Genomic DNA, 23,332 nt, shown 5'->3' with positions numbered 1-23,332 from the left:
TTAATTAAAATGTTTTCCTATCTATGTTACTCATTTTACTTTGAAATGTACTCACAACGTACACAACAGCACAATACATCAGCATTTAAACACAATGATGCCATAGCTATTTTAAAATAACTGGTCTAAATTTTGTTAGAATGGTTCATTGAACTGCATTGAATTCACCTCCTGATTCACCTCATACACCTGGAGAAACCCTACTGTCTAGTCACAAGGAGGATTTTTCTTAAGCACAGATCTGACTATGTCCCTTCTCTACTCAATAAATCGGAGTGGCTTTCTATTGCCTTTAAGAGAAAATATAATCTCTGTTTAGCTTTTTAGACCATCTGGGTCCAAGGCATTTTCCAAGTTCACTATACAATATTCCTCCCTGACTCTGAAATACAACCAAACTAGCCTTCTCCCTTGTTCTTATCTACACCTCTCTGTCTTCCATGTCCTTCACTGGATCTGATTGTTCCCCACACTTGAATTCTATTCACTCTTCACATTCACCTCATAGAATCAATCCCTTGCTTCCTTCAAGACTCAGCTCAGGCATCAGCTTCTACATGAAGATGGGAAGGAAGATCCTGATCCCCCAACTGCTAGTTGACCTTCGTCTTTAAGGATTTTGCATCTATTTGCATTTATTCTCTTTATGTTTTTTTTCTGTGTATAGCTGGAGAAGCAACATGGATAGAGAATCAGCTTTGTAGCCAGGAAGTTCTAGGCTTAGGTCCAGCCTCTGACACATACTGTCTGGGTGACCCTAGATAAATCATTTAACCTTTATGAGGCCCATGCAACTCTTTAAATTGTAGAGAAGGTGTTGATTTGCATTGGTAGGGTAGTTTCCTCCTCCAGGAGTTCTCTCTGCCAATGAAATCACGGGTCTGGTACCTATCCCCTATCTTATCTGCATGTATTTGTCTCTATGCCTTTTCTTGTGTGGATATACTTAAATATGTATTTCTTGTCTGCCCATTAGAATGTAAGCTCTTTAAAAACAAAAGGGATTTTTCATTCCTTGTATTCATGCTCCCAGCAACTAACACAGTGCCTGACACATGGTAGATGCTTAAAAAAATGTTTATGGGGGGGCAGCTAGTTGGCACAGTGAATAGAGCACAAGCCCTGAAGTCAGGAGGACCTGAGTTCAAATCCAGCCTCAGATATTTGTTAACTATGTGACCTTGGGCAAGTCACTTGACCTTGTTTGACTCAGTTTCCTCATCTGTAAAATGAGGTGGAGAAGGAATGGCAAGCCATTCCAGTATCTCTGCCAAGAAGATCCCAGATGGGGTCATGCTCAGTCAGACACAACTGAAAAGTGACTGCACAGCAACCGAATCTTTGCCCTGGTGATGACTGTTAGTGGAATTCCAGCTTCTCAGTTTTCATATGGAAACATTCAGGAGGGGCCAAGGCAGAATGAGTCCTAATATCTCATAGGATAGTTAGAAAGCTCATTCTCAGTCCCATTACTTACAGGCTCCCAGATCCAAAGACGAAGGGGACTTTGGCAATGATTTCCTTCATTTGTCTTATTTAGCAGATGAGGAAGATGATACTCAGAGAGGGTCACACAAGCAGTGAGCAGCAGAGCTGGGGCTCCAAGTGCGGTGCTCTTTCCACTGTACCAAGCTGGTTTTTTAGGGCGCTGAAATACTTATTGAGCTCCCAAAGTCAAAAAGCTTCTAGTCAAATGCTCAGCCAATTGTTGTATCTTCTACCACGGTCTGCATACATATAGGTTAGGGTCAAGTTCTTCCAGCAGGGAGGGAACGTTCAGATATCACGTGTTTCATCTTGCTTCTTCCAGACAGTCTATAATTTTTCAAAAATTAAACTTACATTAATATCTTTCATTTTACATCATTTCTTTTCCAACTTCAATCAACCAACTCATCTACAAGCATTCAAGCACCTACTATGTGCTGGACACTGTGCTAGGTGATGGGTATACAAAGACAAAAATGAATCATCCCCTACCCTCAAAGACTTTGTATTCTATCAAGGGGGACAATGTGTGTATGTGTGTGCATATGTGTAAATATATACATGGGCATATGCACCCATATGCATATATGTGTGGGAATGTGTATATGTGTATATGTACACACATTTTGTGTATATATACATCATGTATATACAAAATAAATTCAAGGTCGTTTAGGGAAAGAACGTACCAACATCTTGGCGGGGGGATCAGTAAAAACTTCACATAGAAGGTGATAGTTGAGCCAAGTCCTGAAAGCAGTAAGGGATTTTTCAAGACGGGGTGAGAAGGGAGTACATTCTAGGCTTGGGGGACTTTCAATACAAAGACAGGCTGTAGAGGAATGAAAATGAGGGAAAGTGAAGCCAGAGTTGATGGTCTCAAAAAAGTACTGAGGACATGATGAAGATGAGAAGGAGGAAAGCCAAAGGAAAGACATCATGATATGAGGTTTGGATTATGTGGAAGAACGTCAAATACTGATCATGAAAGTGGAATACTTACGGTGATGATGAGACCTAGGGTATGGCCATCCCATCATGTGACTGAGTTGGAGTAGAGTAGTAGGTTATGAGTTTTTAGGAAATTGAAGACCTTAGATGTTAGGGTGTTTGAAAGAGCATCTATATGTATATCAAAGTCCCCTACTATGACAGCAGGAATTGGAGAGGGGTAGAAGACAGTGAACCAAGAGGCAAACTCCTTGACAAAGGAGAGGGTATAACTTAGGAATTAGTAGATGCCATTCACCATGATCTGCATTTGAGAAGAAATTTCCTTTAAAAAAAAGGCTGCTGAGTGATAGTGTCTCCAGCACCAATGTGAAAGAGGGCAGGAGTAAGGGGGGACAAGAGAAAATACAATCATTTCTGGGGAAAGGATAGCCAGGAATCCAGTGACTTTTTTGAGAAGCCAGGGCTCTGAGTGCATGTAGATAGAAGGAACACAAAAATAGGCCCAATACGAAAAGAATTTTGTTCATTATAGAATGGGAATTCCAGAGGACATAATGGAAGGGGAGGCAGATTGGGATGTGGGCACCACTTGAGAGCAGTATCCCCATTCCAGTTTTCCTTCCTGGCCATTCTATTCCATAGCTTTAATAATAAAATATACTCTCTCTTCTCTGTGGTTTTAAGTATATAAATTGGACTCCTATTTAAGAGCGGAGGGCTGTTCTTTAGAAAAGGTTTGCTCACTTCATGACAGGACACTTGCTATTTGGCGATGAATGGCTTGAATTAGATATAAGCTTAACCTAGTTCCACACTGCATTTACTGACCCTGGAATTAGCTGGGTTTCCAAGAGGGAGAGAATAGTTAGGGCATTCTCCACTTAAGTGAATCACAGGAGCTGCTTGCTCTTCCAAACCTAGATGCCTCTTCTATGGTACCATTTCTAATGTATTTGGCTTACAATCCAGCCTTCTGGGGGTCTTATGAGTCCGGCAATGAAGTTGTTCAAGGCCACTGTATGTCTTTGTGAATAGTTTGAGTGACTGCTTTTCACAAATATTGTAGAGGAGGCTCTTGACTTCATATTAGTTAAATTAGATGGTCTCTAGGGCCTTTTCCTCCTATTAGAAGCAGGAATTGGTGTTATTTTATTGAACCTTAGGGTTTTTTTCCTTCCTAGAAGATCCTGCCCCAATTTTATATCTGTGTTGTATCCTAAACACCCCCAAACTGTTACAAATCCCTTCATAAGGGGGCAGGTAGGTGGTACAGTGGATAGAGCACCAGCCCTGGAATCAGGAGGACCTGAGTTCAAATCCAGTCTCAGACCAAACACTTAACACTCACTAGCTGTGTGACTTTGGGCAAGTCACTTAACCCCAACTGCCTCAACAAAACAAAAGAAACAAATCCCTTCATAGCCATTGATTGAAAACCTCACAATCTGTTCTAAATGAAACAAAACATATAACCATTATTTAAAACTTTCATTTAATTGTCTGTGTTTTTATCTTAGTAGCCAGGAGCTAAGCTTCCCTGATCTATGCCATGTATTACTCTGATTGAAAAACTTGTCTTATTTCTTGACTATAAGCTCCATGAGGTCAGGAATCATGTCGTATCAAAACTTTGTATCCTCACGCATCTAGAACAGAGCTCTGTATACATTAAGAGTTTAATATGTGTTTTTCGAATGAATGCATGAATACATAGGAAACGGAGCAGAAGGAGCAAAGAAGGGTAAGAGGGTAAGAACGTAACTGCAATGAATTCATAGTAATAGAACTAGTATAGTTTTTAAACTGTTGATTGCTACCTACTCAAAGTGAGTATTTCATGCAGAGTGGCTGGAAACACACACTTTTTCTCCTTCCTGTATTCAAACTTTAACCACACTAAAGCTCTCCGCATTCCATGCTCAGTTTTTTCCCCATTTCAAGTGAAGAAACATGTATTAAATGTCATCTTTGTGTCAGGCCCCATACTAGAGATATAAAAATGTAGAGATACAAAGATTGAAAACACACGCGCACACACACACACACACAGAATCTCAGCCCTCAGGAAGCCTATATTCTATGAGGGCCATACAACATGCATGCAAGGAAGTAAGTATGAGGTAATTTGAGGAGAGAAAGAGCATTACTAACAGGGGCAGTCAAAGAAGGCATTTTAGAGGCAGTGGCAACTGTGTCTTGAAGGAAGATAAGAATTCAGAGAGGCAGAGATGGGTGGGAGAAGAGGGTGTGGCACTTCAAGTATTTGTGCAAATGGATGGAGGTGGGAGATAGAAGGGTGAATGTGGGAAGGAACTAGGAGCTTGGTTTAATTGAAGTACAGAGTTTGTGAAGAAGGAGAATTATATGAAATAAAGATGAAAAGAAAAGTTGAGCCAGATTGCTGAAGGCCATAAAGGCCAGGTTGAAGAGTTTGTCCTCAATGAAGGGTAAAATAAGATTTATGTTCACATTTTAATAGGTTGTTAAACTTTACCAAGTACTTTCCATCAGATATACTTCAGGATGCTTAAAAATTAGGGTGTTTTTTTTTTTAACAAAACACAAATATAACTAAGGTATTAGTGAATGAAATATAAATACTAACAAATGCTAAGAGATAATACAACCAATGCCTTAAAGAGTGGACACTAGTTGTGACATGCCTAACCCGCCAACAGAAGGTTCTCTGAAGCAGCCATCAGGTTCTCTCTGGATCTCAGAGAACTAGTTGACATTTTCCCATTAGCATTATCAGTAGTGTGGATTTTCTTTGGTTGGACAAGGGATTGACTTGGATTATCTTTTTATCATTAAAGTCAAAGTTTTCAAATTTCTCTTTGAAGCTGATATTTATTTATTTCAATAATATTTCCATTAAAATTGACTTCTTTAGATAGAACAAGTTTCTCTTACTTATCTTGTGGGTATTACTTTTTGTGGTCACAGGATGCAGTGGGCATGCTTTGGTTGTCAAACCAGGCCTTCTTAAAGTTTTTCCACTCGGGAGCCCTTTTCCCGTTTGGGCAGCATTCCTTGGCATTGCATGGCCTGAGGGCATGTGCAATGCAAAGCGTGCATGTTTTGTGTTCAGAACCAAGGTTGCAATGAAGATGCACAATGAAACACAGGCAAGCACTGCCAGAAACACCCTGGATTCATTGCGAGTTTGATTTTTAATTAATTTATGGTTATTGCACATTCAGAAATCTTTTACTATTGCCAAATTTTTCACGACACAGTTTAAGTACTAGAGCCAGCATAATGTCTTTATTGATTTGGGGTAGATTTCATAGTCTGATGAATCGTTGATAAATCTTCAAGTAGGGACACATGATCTCTGCCTACTTATTTTGCATTTTGTTAAAATTTTATAAACTCTGCTTGAAAGGACAGAGAGCAATCCACAGCAGTCTGGAACCTTTGGTCACATCTGGATAAGAAAGTCTGTTATTATAAAATTGATGTAGATCTCTAGGGAGCACAGTTCTAAGAGGACAAAAGTTTAGGAGAGGGATAGGTTTAATGGGAATAATAGTGACCTACTTAAATAATATTCTAGGCATAGAAAATAGACAGAGCAAAGGTAAGAAAATGAGAGATGGCGTGCCTTGGGTGAAAAACATTAAAAAGGCTACTTTGGTGGGATCTTAGGGTGCATAAAAAGAAGTAATGCATAATAGAGTCGAAAAGGTAGGAAGAGTCCAGTTGTGAAGTGCTTTATATGGCAAATGGAAGAGATTATATTTAATCTTGGAAGTAATGAGAAGCTATTGAATTTTATTAAGTGGAGGAATGACATGGTCAGACCTGCACTTCAGAAAAATCACTGGCAGCTATGTGGAGGATGGATTGGAGAAGGAGAAACTGAAGGCAGGGAGACCAATTAGGAAGCTATTGTAGCCATATAGATGGGAAGTAACGAGGGCCTGAAATGGGGTGGCAGCTGTGTAAGCAGAGAGAAAGGGTTAAATGAAGAGAAACTGTGGAGGCAGAAATGCCAAGATTTGGCAACTGATTTGAGATCAGTGAGTGTGAAGAGTGGAGGATGATACCAAGGGTGAGAACCTGAGTGATTGGAATGATTGTAGTCATATTGTAAGAAATACTGAAGCTTAGGAGGGGGGTAGGTTTAGTGGCAATAATAGTGACCTACTTAAATAAGCTGTTCACTCGGAAAGATGGGAAATGGATAAAAGGAAAGATTTTGAGTCTTGTTACTGATATTTCTTAGAGAAATTTAATAAATGTAAAATAATTTCTAGAATATGGAAGCAAAAGAAGCCCAGAAACCATTTCAGGAAGCAAACACTTGATTGCCTTGCCAAACACGAAGAAATGATAACCGAGGGCAACACTGCTTTATAATTCAAGCACATTTGCAAAGCATTAGGGAAGAGGAAGAGTAATATTATCTTGAAAAACATAAAAAGCAGTAGGGAAGGAAAATGAACTTGAATTAAATTTTATTTCTTTCAACTATCAAATGTGTATTTTTTTTCTTGCTCCCACCCTCCCCCCATTGAAAAAAAAAAGAAAAAACAAAACCCTTATTACACATGTGAACAGTCAAGCAAAACAAAGTCCTATATTGACCATATCCAAAAATGTGTCTCACTCTGCACATGTAGTCCATTATCTCTCTGTCAGGAGGTGAGGTAACAAAGTAAGCTGGAATAAAGCTTGATGTGAGACCCAATCTAAAAATAAATCAGCCCAACAGTGTTATGAGATTCAACTGGAAGGAAAACAAATATGTGTTAAATGGAGCAGATCTGTGGACTCTTCTCAAGACTGATTACAGTGGAATCATTCATTTGGACTCTTACAATAGTATACAATATTTTGTATGAAATAGTGAAAATTGGTTCTCTGCTCCCTCTAAGACAAAAATACAAACTGTTTACGCTGCCATTACAGCTGTCCACTGGGGCAGGTAGGTGGTGCAGTGGATACAGCTCCAGCCTTGGAATCAGGAGGACCAGAGTTCAAATCTAGCCTCAGACACTTGTCACTTACTAGCTGTGTGACCCTGAGCAAATCACTTAACCCTGATTGCCTCACCAAAAAGCAAAAGAAAAAAAAGGGGGAAAAAAGAAAAAAAGCCATCCACCATCTGGTTCCAACTTGCCTTCACCATCTGATTTCACATTCCTCTAACTCATGTAGTCTGTATTACAGCTAAGCTGGATACCATACCAACCTGTTTCTGAAACATGACATTCAATCTCCCACCTCCGTGCAGACAAATGGATAGTTCCTCACATGTGGAATGTACTCCCTCCTATTCTCAGTCTTTTAGAATTCTTATCTTCCTTCAAGGATTAGCTCAGGTGCCATCTCCTACTTGAAACCTTCTGATTCCACCCCCACCACCAGCTGTTAGTGTTCTCTGCCTTCTCAATTAGATTATATTCCATTCCCAGTAGAATGTAAGCCCCTTGAAGGCAAGGACTTTTTTGTTCCTGTAACCCCAATGCCTATAGTGATACATACATAAATATATGTGTGTGTGTGTGTGTGTGTGTATGTGTATGTATACACATATGTATATGGATACATGTGTATATGTGTATATGTATGTGCAACCAAGTGACGCAGTAGATAGAATGCTGGGCCTGAAGTCAGGAAGACTCATCCTCCTGAGTTCAAATCTGACCTCAGACACTTATTACTGTGTGACCCTGAGCAAGTCACTTCACCCTGTTTGCCTCCATTTCTTCATCTGTAAAAGGAATTGGAGAAGGAAATGGCAAACTACTCCAGTATTTTTGCCAGGAAAACTCCAAATGGGGTAATGAAGACTGGGACATGATTGAAAAATGACTAAACAATAGCAACTATCTATATATCTATCTGTTTATATCTATATCTATATCTATTTATATATATACACAGAGAGAGAGAGTTACTAAATTGACCTTGTTGAATTCAAATCCCTCTAACAATATCAAAAATAATTGTGATGATGACAGACATTCAAGACAATGAAGTTGAGGAAAGCAGCTTGACTTGATTGAGAACAAACAAAAGAAAATTATGCAAGATAATTTTTAAGGTACTCAGGCTTTCATTTCTTCTGAGTTATCTTAAAAAAAGGACTTATAAGATAAAAATAACTGAAGGCTAATCATTACAAGAAAGGATAATTGAGGAGATATTAGTAATTACTGGTCCATCTTGCCTTATGCAACTCTAAAATTTAGTTTCTTAGTACTATGCATGCCACAATCACACTAGGAATTACCCAGAATGACAAAATTAGGAACGAGGGGTTGTTGTGGCATCTTGGATGCTAATCTTCCTTCTCTGCAAAGCATTTCTGACATCATAAGAGTACAATGTTGAGAAGCTGATAATCAGAATTTTTTGTTTATACCATGCATTTAGATTAGGGTTTTTATGAGTAGTTCTTTGGGTTACCATTAATTTTGCTTATCATGAGATATTTAGATTTCAAAATTCACAGCCATATAGCATCATGAAGTAAATGCACATAGATATGTAAACAAATGTGATTTCACTCTTTCTTCCAGTCAAACTAACCTATTTTTTTCCAAACACATGGCATTCCATCTCTAGCCTCCATGACTTTGCATAGATGGTGTCTGATGCCCAGAAAGCACTCCCTCTTAAACCCCACATTTTAGAAGTCTTTGCTGATAGGACTTCCCAGAGCCACGATGGTGGAGTAAGCAGTAAGTCACTCTCACTCTCCCTTATTGACCTCTAAAACCCCAGAAAATATTGCTCCAGGAAAAATCCTGGAATAGTGGAGCCAGCAGAAAAACAGAGTGCAGCAATCTTTTAGCCCGCGATGCTTGGGGAATTAGTGGGAAAGGTCCCTCTCACTCTAGTGGATGGGGAGCATAGTCTATGACTGGAGGCATCCTGGCAAGACAGCAGCAAGCCCCACCTCAGCAAACCAGCAAAAGATCCTGAGTCCGAGGGGGGTGGATCAGGCAAGTGCCAACAGTAGGACCTTCATGTGCCTTGGCACCACCAGGGGAACTGGCAGACTCTAGATCGAGAACCACCATGTGACTTGGTGGGCAGGCATCCTTCAGCAGATAAACCTCTCTGTGCTTCAGCGCAGTTCCAGGTAGGCGAGTGTCCTCTAGCAGCCAAACCTCCCCATGTTTCAGCACAGCTCCAGGCCAGCAGGCATCTTCTAGTGGTCTAACCCTTCACCCATCTGTGTAGCTTCAGTGCTTCCCTGGGAAAATGCAAAAAAACAAACAAACATGTGGCCTCAGCACATGCCAGACCCCACCACTATGATTCTAGCTTAACACCAGGTAAGCTGCCAGACACCTATGGCCTCCAGCTACCATGAGGCCTCAGCATCCAGCACAAGAAGCTTAGAACAGTGACCCCTGTGCTCCAGCAGGACAACTCAACTTTAAACATAATGAGTAAAATGCAGAAACAGACACTACCCACAGATTCTTTATGGGGACAGGGAAAATCAAAACACAAATTCAGAAGAGGACAATGTTGTCAACATAGCTATATCTGAAACCTCAAAGGAGAATATAACTGGTCTCAAGCCCAAAAAAACTTTCTTGGATGAGCTCAAGATGGATTTTAAAAATCAAATAAGAGAAGTAGAAGAAAAATTGGAGAAAGAAATGAGAGGTATGCAAGAGAGAGTCAACAGTTTGGAAAAGGGAGGACAAAAATTGACTGTAGAAAACAATCGGCCAAATGAGAAAAAATGTCTACTGAAGAAAAACTCCTTAAAAAGTAGAATTGGCCAAATGGAAAAGGAGGTATAAAAGCCAACTGAAGAAAACAATTCATTAAAAATTAGAATTGGGCAAGTGGAAGCTAATGACTCTATGAGACAGCAAGAATCAGTCAAACAAAATCAAAAGAATGAAAAAAATAATAGAAAATGTAAAATAACTCATTGGGAAAACAACTGACCTGGAAAATAGATCCAGGAGAGATAATTTAAGAATTATTGCTCTACCTGAAAGCCATGATTAAAAAAAAAAAAAGAACCTGGACAGCATCTTTCAAAAAATTATCAAGGAAAACTGCTCTGAGGTCCTCGAACCAGAGGGTAAAGTAGTCATTGAAAGAATCCACTGATCACCTCCTGAAAGAGATTCCAAAATGAAAACATCCAAGAACATTGTAGCCAAATTCCAGAATTATGAGGTCAAGGAGAAACTATTGCAAGTAGACAGAAAGAAACAATTTAAATATGGTGGAACCACAGTCAGGATTACTCAGGACCTAGCAGCTTCTACATGAAAAGATCAGAGGGCTTCGAATATGACATTCCATAAGGCAAAGGAGTTTGGATTACAACCAAGGGTCAACTACCCAGAAAAATTGAGCACTATCTTTCAGGGGAGGAAATGGACATTCAAAGAAGTAGGAGAGTTCCAAATTTTCCTGATGAAAAATCCAGAGCTGAACAGAAAATTTAATCTTCAAATACAAGACTCAAGAGAAGCATAAAAAGGTAAACAGGAAAAGAAAAAAAAAACCATTTTATTCAATAAGGTTAAACTGTTTACATCCCTGCATGGAAAGATGATGCTTGTAACTTTTGAGAACTGTGTCTTTATTAGAACATTTAGAAGGGGTTCACATAGACAGACTGTGTAGATGTAAGTTGACTTTGATGCGATGATAAAAAAAATTAAGGGATAAAAAAAGATTGTACTGGGAGGAGAGGAAAGGAGGAGGCATAAAATGGTAAATTACATCACATGAAAGGGCTCAACAACCTATTACAGTAGAGGGAAAGAACAGAGGGAGACGAGCATTGTTTGAACCTTATGCTCATCAAATGTGGCTCATAGAGGGAATGTCACACACATTCAGTTGAGTACAGGAATCTATCTTACCCTACGGGAAGCAGGAGGGGAAAGGGGGAAGAAAAAGGAGGGGAGGCTGATAGAAGAGAGGGCACACTGAGGGAGGTGGTGGTCAGAAGCAAAGCACAGGTGAGGAGGAAGTACGTAGAGCCTGTGACAGACTGCACGCCATGTGGGAAAAGGGGGAGAGGAGAGAAGTGGAGAAACTTCAGAACTCAAAATTTTTGTCTGTGAATATTGAAGACTAAAACTAAATAAATACATACTAAAATAAAAACAAGATCTGCTTTCTTCTAAGCCCTCTAGAAGTTGAGGCGCCACTGCCTCTTGGAAGCCTTGGTCCTTAGTGCTTTCTGTCTCTTTGTCTCTCACTTTCTCTTTGTCTCTGTCTGGCTGTCTCTTGCTCTGTAATTGCTTTGTCTCGTGTTATATGAGCTTTATATTTTTTATCTCTGTGTATTTTGTCTTCAATATAAGATGAGATTTCATTGAGGGTGTGGACCAGGTTTTTTTTTTTTTGTCTTTCTATAACCAGCAACTTACACATAAAAAGGGTATAATAAATATTTATTGAATCAAATTGCCATAGACCTTCCACTCTCTCCTCTATTCACAAACACACTCCTTATTCTTTATACCCACTAAAAAAAAATCACTAGGGCTCCTACGTCCCCCACACTCCTTCACAAATGCTAACCTGATTCTTTCCTGACCCTGTATTGTTTTTCTCTACATGCAATCACTTTATGATCTATCACTCTTTCCAAGCCCTAGACCAGCTCACTCCTTCTGAATCACTCTTCCCTCTCAGGAATACCTACTGCTTCTTGAACCTCCTTCTATATAACCATGGCTGAGGGGCAGCTAGGTGGCACAGTGGATAGAGCACTGGCCCTGGAGTCAGGAGGAACTGAGTTCAAATCCAGCCTCAGACATATAATACTTCCTAGCTGTGTGACTCTGGGCAAGTCACTTAACCCCAATTGCCCCACTAAAAAAAAAGAAAAATTGTTGTATATAACCATGGCTGGTTCCTATCAACAACCCTCCAATAAATAGCAGTGATAAGAAAATATTCAGATAGCAAGATGGCACAATGGATAAAGTGCCCAGCCTGGAGTGAGGAATAATTCAGTTCAAATCTGGCCTCAGATGCTTACTAGCTGTGTGACCCTGGGCAGGTCACTTAACCTCAGTTTCTTCAACTGTAAAATGGGGATAATAATAGCACCTATCTTGCAGGATTGTGAGGATCAAATGAGATAATAATAATAATAATAATAATAATAATAATAAAGTACTCAGCACAGTACCTAGCACATAGTAAATGCTTATTAAAATGTTAGATGTTATTATTTAAAAAAATGAGATCAGGGCTAATTGGTAGCTGCTATATTTGGCACATTCCCTTCTATCAGCATTCTCAATACCATCATCTACAAAGTAAAAGAGTTTGGTGTATCACTGGATCTTGGGGACCAATTACTCTTATTTATAGATTATCTCTTAGTTTCTTGACATTATCACATTCATTTTCACCATCAAAAATTCTAGGGTTATATAAAGGTACATGTGGAAATTTTCTTGGTAACTACTAAAATTGCAACATTCCTCACATTAATTAATCGACTTGTTTGTAGTTTCCAATCTAGGACATTAAGTAATTAAATAATATCTAGTAAAATGGAGAAATTTTTTTCCCCTACAAGCAGTTGCTAATATCTCTCTGTATACTACAAAAAGTCCATATCTTAGAATTATCACAATATTAAAGTTGCTAGCTGCACAATTTATTGGCAGAGTTAAAAACAATAACGCAAAGACATGGATAATTATTTATTATATTGTAGTTGTGAGAAAAAATGCAGTCAGAGTTGACTCTAACCATCACTTATACCTAGAAAGTTACTGAACTGGGCATAACTGATCCAGCTATATCATTATTAGGCATGCACCCCAAAGAAAGCAAAGAAAGGGAAAAGCCCTACATGTAGAATGTGTGTGTGTTTATCAGCTCTTTCCATGTCACCCAAAAATTGGAAACTAAGGGGATATCCAACGATTAAGGAATGATTAAACAAAGTGGGGCAATAGAATTTTACTGTGCCATAAGAAATGATGAAATGTACAATTTCAAAGGGAACTGGGAAGAACTTTATGAAATGTTGTAGAGCAAAGTGAGAAGAATTAGGGAAACAATTTATGCAATGAAAACATCCTATAGAAAAGCATCTTCGAAAAACTTTGGGGAGCCAAGATGGCAGAGTGAAAGCAGTGACTTGCTTGAGCTCTCCTCCAAACCCCTCCAAATACTCATAAAAATGGCTCTAAACAAATTCTGAAGCAGCAGAATCCACAAAAAGACAGAGTGAAACAAATTTCCAGCCCAAGGCAACGTGGATGATTGATCAGAAAGGTGTGCCACTCCGGGCTGAGAGCGCAGCGTGGGTGCACAGGCCACAGCGTGGGCGCGCAGGCTGTAGCAAACCTGGAGGAGTGAATCTCGGGCAGCTGTGGAGGTTTCCAGACTCCTCAATCCACCAATGCCAAAGACAACTTAGAAGGTCAGTGGGAAAAGTCTGTTTCTGTTGGTGCTGAGAAAAGAAGGCAGGGTTTCAGCTCCATTCCCTAAGAGCGTGGCGCTGGGGGGGCAGCTGCTTCCCGAGCTTCTGGCCCACAGACTAAGGGGGAATCCAGTGGCCGATCAGAGAGGGATTGCAGGGATCCCTTTGCCAGTGCTGTGGCAGGAATCTCTTGCTTTGCCCGTGTTTGGATCTGGGCCACAGTTCTGGGTGGCGGTGCTGGGGTGAGGAGGAACCCTGGCTTGGTGGAGCTTGTAGTGATTGTGGAGAGGAGCCCCTCCTCACAGTTACAGGACAGAAAGGAGTAAACACCTTGTCCCTTATCATACCACCTTGGAAGAACTGAAAATTTACAGGTCCCTACAAGTATCTCTGAAAACAGCTGTACAAATCAACGAAGCTTGGGACAGTACATTCTCCATAGTGGAAGCAGATTCGTACCTTAACAAAGAGTTTAAAACTCAAGTAATTGGCCAGGATCATGAGCAAGCAGGGCAAAAAGAGTCAGACTATATTATCTTACTTTGGTGAAAAAGAAGACCAAAATATACAACCAGAAGAAGACAACAAAGTCAAAGCCCCTACATCCAAAGCCTCCAAGGAAAATATGAATTGGTCCCAGGCCATGGAAGAGCTCAAAAACAATTTTGAGAAGCAAGTTAGAGAAGTAGAGGAAAAACTGAGAGTGATGCTAAAGGAGACCCAAAAAAATACTGAAGAAAATAACACCTTAAAAAATAGCCTAACCCAAATGGCAAAAGAGGTCCAAAAAGCCAATGAGGAAAAAAATGCCCTAAAAAGAAAAATTGGCCAGATGGAAAAGGAAGTCCAAAAGATTACTGAAGAAAATACTTCCTTAAAGATTAGAATAGAGCAATTGGAAGATAGTGACTTTATGAGAAATCATGACACAGTAGAACAAATCCAAAAGAATGAAAAATTAGAAAACAATGTGAAATATCTCATTGGAAAAACAACTGACCTGGAAAACAGATTCAGGAGAGAGAATTTAAAAATTATTGGACTATCTGAAAGCCATGATCAGAAAAAGGGCCTAGACATCATCTTTCAAGAAATTATCAGGGAAAACTGCCCTGATATATTAGAACCAGAGGGCAAAATAGAAATTGAAAGAATCCACAGATCTCTTCCTGAAAGAGATCCCCAAAGGAAAACTCCTAGGAATATTGTAGCCAAATTCCAGAGTTCCCAGGTCAAGGAGAAAATATTACAAGCTGCCAGAAGGAAACAGTTCAAGTACTGTGGAAACACAATCAGGAAAACACAAGATTTAGCAGCTTCTACATTAAAGGACCGCAGGGCATGGAATATAATATTCCAGAGGGCAAAGGACATAGGATTACAACCAAGAATCACCTACCCAGCAAAACTGAGTATAATCCTTCAGGGGAAAAAAATGGTCATTCAGTGAAATAGAGGACTTCAAGCATTCCTGATGAAAAGACCAGAGCTGAATAGAAAATTTGACTTTCAAATACAGGACTCAAGTGCAACATGAAGAGGTAAACAGGAAAGAGAAATCATAAGAGGCTTATTAAGATTGAACTGTTTACATTCCTGCATGGAAAGATGATATTTATAACTCATGAGACCTTTGTCAGTATCAGAGTAGTTGGAGGAAAAAAATTATATGTATGTGTATGTAGATAGATAGATAGAGGGCACAGGGTGAGTTGAAGATTAAGGGGTTCGTACCTGGAGAATAAAATTAAGGGATGAGAGAGGATTATACTGGGAGAAGAAGAAAGGGAGAGGTAGAATCGGGTAAATTATCTCACAAAAAAAAACAGAAAAGTCTCTTACAGTGGAAGGGGAAACAGGGGAAGGTGAGAGGGAATGAGTGAATCTTATTCTCATAGGATTTGGCTTAAGGAGGGAATAACATACACATTCAATTGGGTATGGAAATCTGTCTTACCCTACAGGAAAACAGGGGGAGAAGGGGACAAGAGAACAGGGGGATGATAGAGAGGAGGGCAGATTGGGAAAGGGGTTAATCAGAAGTAAATACTTCTGAGGAGAGACAGGATCAAAAGAAAGAATAGAATAAATGGGAGGGCAGGATAGGATTAAGGGAAATAGAGTTAGTTTTTCACAACATGTCTACCCTGGACGTGTTTTGCATAACTGCACATGTACAACTTATATTGAGTTGCTTGCCTTTTCAATGAGGGTGGGTGGGGAGGGAGGAAGAGAGAAAATTTGAAACCTAAAGTTTTAAAAACATATGTTTAAAAAAAATGTTTTCACATGCTACTGGGAAATAAATATAGGAAATGGGGTACAGAAGTCTATCCTGCCCTACAGGAAAATAGAAGGGGAAGGGGATAAGAGAAAGGGGAGAGAGATAGAAGAGAGGACAGAGTAGGGGAAGGGATATTCAGAATACATGACATCTTGGGGTGGGGGAAGGGGGGAGGGGGGAGATGGGGTGAAAATTTGGAACTCAAAAACTTGTGGAAGGGAATGTTGAAAACTAAAAATAAATAAATTTATATTTAAAAAAAGAAAAAAGAAAAAAAGAAAAAAGAAAAACTTTGAAACAACTTTTGAAAAAACTTCTAATCGTGGAAATGATAAACTATGAATCCGAAAGAATAAAAATGAGACATGCCAATCACAGCCAAATAGTGAGGTGATGAACTTAAAGTGCATAAATGCAAATGCATAAATGCAAAAATGCATATTTTGATGTGGTGTTTGTGGAAATTTGTTAGACTATCTAGACATGTGTGAAGAAATTCAATTTTCATGTAAAAAACTGCTCAATAGCAGAGGTCTTGTGGGAGGAACAGATTAATACAAATGCCTATTATCTTAAAATAAAAATAATAAACTATTATAAAAAGCAAAATTACTTTTGTACTCCTCTATTAAAAAAAACATCAAGGTAATTGCAGATGGCTTCTCAAGTCTTAAAATAGAGTCCCATATAAATTAATTTATGCATAATAACAAGTAAAATCCCTTCTCATGATTTCTCTTCATCTTCTTCTTAAGGTAAAGGTTAAAATGCTTTAATTGACAAAAAAAAAAGATCTTTCTATATTCTTTCCACTATCTCCAGTTTCTAACTATGACAGAAAACAACAGTCTCTTCAGCTTCTCTCAAGCCATCACTCTAGTTTCTTTCCAGATTCAGTTGTTTTATAATTCTCCTTAAATTACGTTTTCATAAAGTAACAGTTAAGACAGTTTTCCAAAGCAAGTTTTTTCTCATTCTGTTTGTCTTCCCCACTATTTCTTTCAAACCATCTCGATTAACTCTTTCTTTTCAGTTTCTTAAAAACTACCAGCTCTAACTGCCAAATCCTAAACATTCATAAAGCTACAGTAACATTAGCTAATAGAATTTTTAAGAAAGACATTTGAAATAAATGATCTCAAGAACTCTCCTAAGCTTGACTTTTTATGAACCTAGTGATCTAATGTAATCCTCAGGTGCCTGATCTTGTATTGTATTCTTATGACCCTCTAATGAACTTTGTTCTGGCATTGATAGCGTCTCCTTTTTAGGTATAGAGGTAATCAATGGAACAGAGTAGACATACAATTTACAACAGCAAATAAAAAAAATAACCTTGTATTTGACAAGTATAAAGACTTAAGATTTGGGGATGGAAATTCATTGTTTGGTGAAAATTGTTGGGAAAACTATAAAGCAGTATGTCAGAAACTGGGCATCAATCAATATCATATACCATTTACCAAGATAAAGTCAAAATGGATACATGATCTAAAGAGAGATATTACAAGAAAATTAAAAGAACATAGGACATATTACTTATCAGACTTATGAAGAGGCAAACAATTTATGAATAAACAAGAGAGAGAAAGTAGCATTAGGTATAATATGGATAATTTCAATTACATTAAATTAAAAGGGTTTTGTACAAATAAAACAAATGTGGCCAAGATCAGAAGGAAAGAAGAAAATTGGGGGGAAATTAATAGACAGTTTCTCAGATAAAGATCTCATCCCTAAAATATATAAAGAACTTTGTAAAATGTATAAGAATATGAGTCATTCCCCAATTGATAAATGATCAAAGGATATGAACAGGCAGTTTTCTAATGAAGAAATCAAAATAATTTATAATCATGTGAAGAAATGCCCTAAATCTTTGTTGATTAGAGAAATGCAATTTAAAACAACCTTGAGATATCATTTTACATCTATCAGATTGGCTAAAATGATTGAAGGTGAAAGTGGCAAATGTTGTAGGGGATATGGAAAAATCGAGACACTGACTCATTATTGGTGGAATTGTGAACTGATCCAACCATTTTGGAGAACAATCTGGAGTTATGCTCAAAGAGTTATTAAACTACTTATACCCTTTGACCCATAAATATCAATACTAGGTCTATTTCCAAAGATTATTAGTGAAAAAAGAAAGGAACCTATATGTTCTAAAATGTTTATAGCAGCTCTCTTTGTGGTGGCAAAGAACTGGAAATTTCAGGGATGGCCATCAATTGGGAAAGGGATGAACAAGTTGTGGTATGTGATTGTGATGGAATACTGCTGTGGTATAAGAAATAATAAGCTCAATGATCTTAGAAAAAACATGTAAAGACTTGAACAATATAATGAAGAATAAAATTAGTAGACCAAGAGAACACTGTATACAATAATATTGTTTTAAGAATGAGTTTGAGTGGCTTAGATTCCTATAATCTAGCCACGGCCCAGATTCCTAAAATCTAGCCACTGTCAGATTCTTGTAATCTAGCCAATATCTTACTAATATTCAGACCCTTTAAGAGTCTGCCCAATATAATGGATGTTCTAATAAACCTTGTCTTTGGCTGAAAGAAGGCTTAGTTTGAATTCTTTTGGGCAGAATCCACGTGTTATGATTTTGGGGTCTCAGGACTCCTAAACCGCATCATTTTGGTGGCCAGTAAGGGGAAACTGCCTAACCCCAAGTTCTTCTTCAGCCAAGACTGGAAGCTATGTAAGCCTGCCCTCCCTCCTTTCTTGCTCTGCAGTTAGGGATGCTGTCCAAGCACCAAGGCTTGGAGGTATTCGTTGGGCAGACAGTTACGAGGCTGTCTCTCACTCGGCCTGACACTCTCAGGCTCTTGGTTCACTGGGCAGGTTCAAGGCCATGGACCTGGATACACCTTCCACAGCAGAGAGGGCAAGGATAGATGCCCTGTCTGGAAGTGTATGCTCAATTCTGTTAATTCCCTCGGTGCTAGGGAATTAGGGAAAACTGCAGTTGCTCTTTGGTTCCCTGAGGTTTACTTACTCCCTTCCCTCTGCATCTCTGAATCCTCCTTCATGGAGGTTACAGGAAAAGTTAGAACAGCTAAAAATATCTTGGCATATTCTGGAGGTTTTGTGATTGATCATTAAGGAGTTTTGAAACACTTGTACAACCTGGTCACTCCCTTCCCTTGAGTCAAGAGGGTATCTGTTAACCCCTCTCAGGAGAAGAGAGTTTCACCTTTTACACTCACCTTTGATTTCATCTTCCCCAACCTGGGAAAGGAAGGAGGAAGGAGGGGCAGCAGCTACAGCTTGGGCCCCACTGGCAATGGCCTTGGACCCTGGGGCAACCTTTGCCTGGAAGCATCACCCAGGTTCAGCACATCTTGCTCAAGGTAATGAAGCTAGCCTCCAAACTTGGGTAAACATACTCTTTTAAATTTGTAGTTTTAACTATTAATGATGAGATGTTGATTCTCTGTGTAAAGTAATTTGGAAATGTATTTAACAAGACTGAAGTCACCTGATTTGTAATGGTTTTGTTTCAAGTTTCAAATTGGTGAACTTTCTGTATCAGTTATGTTAAGCAACTTTTCATAATTTGGTTACCGCTAAAATAATTTAGCTATTGTTAGTTATTGTTTTAATGTGTAAACTAGACAAAAAGCTTGTTTGGGTTATGCTTGCTGAGAATTTGGAAGTGTATAGAAATCTCTAATGATTGGCTTTTTACACCAGGACACATTTAAGTTTGAGACGTAAATTATGGAAAAGTTTTTCCTAAGCTGTGATTAGTAAAATTTGCTGTTTGAGGTAAAAGCTCATAGTATTTTGAGTTGTCTCATGGGTCATAATCCACTGATAATCAATAATCCACCACCTGAGAGAAATGCCACAAGCTACTCAGAGAAGGTGATATTGGTGGGAAGTCAGCATCGGGAAAAGCTGAAAGGACAATTTTAGCCTCAGTCTAAGATGGGATCCTCCTGGCTCAGTTTCCCCACTACGTTCCTTTAAAAGGGAATGTTACCCACCTGGTTATTCCTGAGTCTGGTTATGAGGTGGATTTGATACTGCATGGTTGGAAAACTGAATTATCTGAATCCAAACAGAGCTAAGGATGTTTTATCCTCTCAAAGTTGGGCCCTAAATCTAGTCTCTGCTTTATATCTGGGCCCTGCAGTTTTTTCTGTCAGATTTATGCCTTCTAGACTATGGGCCATTCACCTACAGTTGGTAGCAAACAGCAAGTACCAGCCAATGTTCCCACATCATTCCCTGGATGCAGCTCGTGCTTTGTTCCAGTCAACCTCCTCTTTGGGACCCCCTCAAGGCAGGGACAGCTCTATATCCCTTGCCAGCAGGAAGCAGTTTCAGAAGCTGAGAACTTTGCCCCTTACTCCAAAAGAATTTGTGTCACATTTTTTTGAGGGGGGAATGATGGGTTTGGAATCTGGGCCCCAGAAAGGAAAAACCCTGGACTTTCCCACATGGCCAAATCTCTGGCATTCCTCTGAGGTCATGATTCTGTCAATTGGCCTTTCATTTTGGCTACACTCAATCCCCAATTCTATTATCCTTGACCTAGCCAGCCCTCCACTGTCTTGCCTCCTTATGGCCCCAGGCCACTTCCCACCCTTGGTCCTATCTAGGCTCCATTTCCCTGGAATTTTATTACCTCATAGACTACTTGGCCACTCCTAGATCCCTCCCACAGTCTTTCTGTATATAAGGTCCATCTCATCTCCCTTAAGAGGCTTAGATTCTTATAATCTAGCCACTGTCAGATTCTTATAATCTAGCAAACTCCTTAAGACTCTGCCCAATATGACAGACATTCTAATAAACCTTGTCTTTGGCTGAAAAAAAAAATGAGTTTGAGCTAATAGTTATTTTGACTATTATAAATATCCAAACTGACTATAAAGGACATATGAGGAAAGATGTATCTGCATCCACAGAAAGAACAGATAAATAGAAGTATATATATAGAACAATTTTTCATATACATACCTATTTGTATTCAATGGTAACCATCTCTAGGGAGGGGGTGAGAGGGCAGAAAAAAAGGGTAAAAAATTTACATGATAACTTTATTACATATTTAAAAGGAATACAAGTAGTACACAATAGATTTGTAGTTTTATGTGCAATTGTCTTTTTTATTAAGATGTTATGGAAATGCTTGTTTTATTCCATCAATTAAAAAAATAATAAATATTTTAATCAAGTAGAAAGGTACACATTGCCCTCATTTATGAAGATTTTGATCCAGCATTAATGATGTTACAAAGCACTTTCCAAAACAACACTAGCTCATTTATAGGCTATCAACTCACTTACCTTGTGTGGACATATCACCTTTAACACCACATTAATAGTGATTTGTTGATTCACAGTTAATACACCTGAGGTAGTCCCTTGGAGTTAATATTTAAAAGGAAGGTGGATGGAGTCTTCCACCACTTTGGCTGGGCAGAAAATTCTTAAGCAACACAGAGTTAGTGAGAAAAGTTACAATACTTCATTTTAAATACACGTGTTATACTGCTTTCAGTAACTTTTCCTGCAGACAAGAGATACTGCTACTGTCTGACCCTGGGCAAATCACTTCACCCTGTTTGCATCATTTTCCTTACCTGTAAAATGAGCTGGAGAAGGAAACAGCAAACCACTCCTGTATCGTTGCCAAGAAAACCCCAGGTGGGGTTAGGAAGATTCTGACAGGACTGAAAAACAACTGAACAACTAGATCTTTAAAGGGCTTTAGAATCTTGGGGCTACAAGTTTAATTATCATTGTAAGCAGGATTAAGAGTGGGGATTTGGAGAAATTGTAAGATGAATTTCTCTAATTCTTATGTTGTACAGAAACAGAGAATTCCTGGAAGACTCTGTGAGGAGATTGAGTTTTAACAGCTGTTTGTAAAGAATTTTAATTGTCATCTTTAAAAATAAGGTTTTCTTGTTGTGATTGGAAAGACTGTGAAAGTATTGACAGAAAGAACATATTCCTTAAGAAGAGGAAAATTTTGCCTTATATTGTGAATAATTAAGAGAATTCTTGAAAGATTTTGGCTATCCTGAGAAGCTTTGTATAGCTCATTCATTCTCAGAAGTGAGAAGTCTAGCTACACGGATGTTAGAGATGACTCTGGCTTTGATATTTCACACAGCTAAAACATTGTAAATAATTACTATCCATATGTTCAAAAGACAGTAACTATGATGTTCATTTAAGTTTGGGAGAACAGGGTTGGATAGATGGAAAGACAGACAGACAGATAGATGGATAAGCAACTGCTTATGGGGAAAAGAATATCCCAGTTGATTAAATAAATATTTAACAAAATGGGGTGGTGACTCAGAAGTAATTGCTCAAAGAGAGTGGTTGCAACTTTTGTAGTTTATAATGAAATATCCAGATTTGTTCCTGGATTACCTTAGAACTCAGAGTGATAAGAATGAATATGGTACCAAGTCAAGTAGCAGCCTCAGCACCCCATTTATACTATAGGTGAATATAGATTCCTTAAATTCTACTGGACATGAAATTGAAAAGCATTAATGTAGAATAAAGTACAGCTGGAATAAGAAAGGAAGCCTTCATATGAAGAAAAATCTTTGCCATTAAATATTCTGAAAAGGATGTAATAGCCAAGATGGATAGAAGATTAGCACAAATTAGAGCCATTATCCAGTGAATAAGTGGTCAAAAGTTGTTTTTTTTAATTTTATTTTAATATTCTTTTTTAAAAATTTAAAGACTGAATCTCTCTATTGTGCCCAGGCAGAAATTTAAGGGTTACCTCACGGCCTGGTCCCACTCTGGGACTTTGACCTGCTTTATATTTTAACTGAATGCGATTGCTCCTCCTTAGACAACCTGGTGGCCCCCACTCTTTTGAGCTCATCATTTAAATGCCACACTTGGTGTGGACATCCCACTGACTTAGCCCACTATAACTCAGAACTCTTGAGCATAATATTTGCCAACCTCAACTTCCCCAGGAACAGGAATTATAGATGTGCACCTCCATATCCAGTGAACAAACTTCTCAAAAGAAGTATGAGCTATTAACAATCCCATAAAAGATTGCTCCAAATCACACATCAAAAAAACTTTGGATTTGACCTCCTACCCAGCAGAATAGCAAAGATGACCACAGATGGAAATCATTAATTCTGAAGATAGGCAAATTATTACACTCTTAGTAGAGTTTGGTTCAACCATTTTGG

The sequence above is a fragment of the Phascolarctos cinereus genome, unplaced genomic scaffold (assembly GCF_003287225.1).
Source record: "Phascolarctos cinereus isolate Bilbo 61053 unplaced genomic scaffold, phaCin_HiC Scaffold_2;HRSCAF=192, whole genome shotgun sequence".
In the NCBI taxonomy this organism is placed as follows: Eukaryota; Metazoa; Chordata; class Mammalia; order Diprotodontia; family Phascolarctidae; genus Phascolarctos; species Phascolarctos cinereus.
This window is presented reverse-complemented; position numbering follows the sequence as displayed.